Here is a 3084-nt window from a genome sequence, read left to right as displayed (position 1 = left end):
TAGAAGGTCCCATTCATCTATTTTATCTTCTCCTGGTTGTAAATTTTTCAGAATACTGGGAAGACTCTTTATGTTGTGGATTAGGACTACTAAAGTTTTTCCAAGCTTTTCTTGAATGAAGTTTACAGTCCTTGGTTTTAGTCCTAGGTCCATGATCCACCTTGAGTTGGTTTTTGTTTTTTTCCAGACAATTTGCTTAATCATAAGTGATTTTATTTCTTGAGGACTGCTTCACGGGTCTTGATTGTAAATCCAAGTATAATAAAATTCTTAGGAATTTCAAACTTTCCCCTGCTTATTAGGATGATTTTTTTTGGTTGAAAGGATCTTTGTCTTCTTTGTGTTTAGGTTTAATCCATATTGATAGCTTATCTTCATCAGTGATTGCTTCAAATTGTCTTCACTTTGAACAAGCCACCTATTAGTATTATTTTTTTTCCCTAGGTAGAATTAGGTAAGTAATAGAATAGATTAAAACATGAAAAAGTTATACTTGTTATTTAATAAAAATGATACTTGTTTTAAAACTGAAAAATATTAAATATTAATATAGTTACTGGTTTTTTAAGTCATTAATTAGAAATTCTAGGGAGTTCTCCAAGAGTGTTTAAGGTAAATGGAAGTATTACTGATTTATTCAGCCTACACTCTGTACAAAACTTAAAAATAAATAGCTACTATTTTTAGATCCTCTGATATTTGCATAATAATATTATGTTGGTGTTGAAATATTTGATATTTGGAATAGTAAAAATTTAATAATTAAAACTTTTTGATAGTGAAGAAAGTTTAATTGATTAAGCAAATATACCGTGAAGCTAAACAAAACAAGAACACTGGTAGCGTAGTCCAAAAAGTGAGAGCTTTGTTAGAATTCCATATGCATTAAAGCGGATCACATCCCAAAGACCACCCTTTCAGATGCTTGGTCATCCAAAGAATGCCTTATCATGGAGATGATAATATTATATCAGATGTTATCAGGGGATTTACTAGCTCGAGTTTATCCCACTTGAATCCAAAAACTTTCCCAAGAATAGGTTTGAAATATCACCTTCCCCACACATCGCCTTGTCCAGGTGTTACCTTCTCCTTGCTTTACCTTCTCCACATGCCACCTTCTCTGCCACATACCCTGTCAATTAACTAGGTACTTGCATAAAAAAAATTTCTTATTGTCTCCTGGATTGGTCTCTTGCCTGAAACACTAGACCTGAGCAATGCTGCCTGGCAGCGCACCGCCCCCCCCCCCATCCCTCAGACTGGAGGCTCCCCAGTCCTGTAGCGTGGAACCCTGAACACACTTTCTGAAGGAATTTATACTGCTGAGGGCATGCTCCTGCCCACTGTCTGGAAGCCCAGCCCCATCCTTTGTCTGGAAGTCCTTTCCTATTGCCTGGAAGTCCTGCCCCCAACACCTAGAAGTCCTGCCCTTGCTGCTGGAGGTTCTAGCCACACCATCTGGATTACCTGGTGCCACAGCCTGGACACCTGAGCCTCAATGCCTGAAGGATGGTCCCCTGCCACCTCTCTGAACTGCACCAGAGACATTGATATCACAGGTAAACCTATTTCACTTTCACTCCTCTCCCACAGCCTGAGCTGCTTTTAGCATGGAGCACCTTGTATTGGCCTAGTTGCAGCAGTTCTCTGACAGAGAATGTTGCTAATTCATAGGCCTTATCTCTCCTAAACTGAAGCAAGTCTTCCCTAGTCAAAAGCTCAGAAAAAACTCAGGCAGAATAGCTGCCCCACCATCCTCTAGAGAAGTGACATCAGACCAAGAGCCTACTATCACCTGGTATGAATAACTCGATCACAGCAATGCCATGTAAGAAGATGGCTACCTCACATGCTATGTAAATTCAAAAAGCAAGATATCACTCACAAAAGGAATTTTTCTTTTTTTCTCTTCAAGGAGAAGAGTGAATTGGGGAGGAGGAAGTGGATGGGGAGTAGAGTGTAACAATGAATGACTGGAAAACTTAAGTCTCTGTAAATTTTCATGAAATTAATAAAAATTTTAAAAAATTTAAAAAAAACGACTCAATATTGTATAAAGAAAAGTGACACAATATCTATAGATTTCCCAAAGCCAGAAATTCAGATGGAACTTTCTGACACAGAATTTAGAAGAATAGTGATTGTATATTTTCAATAGGTAAAAGAAAACTTTGAAGAATTACAGGACACTGCAAGCAAAATCCAAGAGGAGCCTAAAAAACAAACAAACAACACACACACACACACACACTCCAAAGCAATTCAGATAAAACCAAGAAGCATTAGAGGCTCTGGAAAAACTAAGAAAACAGAATCCAAACTATAAGGACCAATGTTTTAGATGCTTTCAACATGTTTGAGAAACATATGAACAGAGTTGAAGAGATGGAACACAGAACCAGTGAAATAGAAGAATTGTCACCACTGATCTGCTAAAACAAAAAGTAGAATCAAAAAAGAAAAAAAAAGAAGAAAACCTAAGAATAATGAGGGACACTCTCAAGAGGAATAACATGTGCATGATTGGAAGTCCATAACAGGAAGAAGTAAAAGTACCAAGAAAATTGTAGAATAAATATTTGAAGAAAACTTCCCATGCATAATGAAGAATTAAAGAATATATATTAAAGAAGCTGAGTGAATACTATGTAGAATAGACTCCAAAAGTAAAACACCAAGGCATATCATAATCAAATTTGCCAGAACCAAAATATGAGGAGAGAATTCTGAAAGCAGCAAGGGAGAAACAACAAGTAACCTATAATGGAGAGCAGGTAAGTTCAAGTGCTGAATTCTCAACAGAAACCATATGAGCAAGAACACAATGGAAAGGCATATATCAAACACTCAAAGAAACAATTGTCAAACAAGAATACTATACCCAGCAAAACTATCTATCAAATATGAAGGAGATTTCAAGATACTCTCAGAAAAGCAGAACCTAACGGAGTTTGTAAAAAGAAGACTAGTGTTGTAGAAAACACTGAGAAACATCCTCCTTACAGAGGTGCCACAGAAAGCAGAGTAAGTAACCAGTAACAACACCAAAAAAAATTCAACAAAATGATGGCAATAAAACCC

The sequence above is a fragment of the Elephantulus edwardii genome, unplaced genomic scaffold, assembly GCF_000299155.1.
Source record: "Elephantulus edwardii isolate Elephantulus edwardi_28Jun2011 unplaced genomic scaffold, EleEdw1.0 scaffold00300, whole genome shotgun sequence".
NCBI classification, from domain to species: domain Eukaryota; kingdom Metazoa; phylum Chordata; class Mammalia; order Macroscelidea; family Macroscelididae; genus Elephantulus; species Elephantulus edwardii.
Note: the sequence above shows the minus strand (reverse complement) of the source record.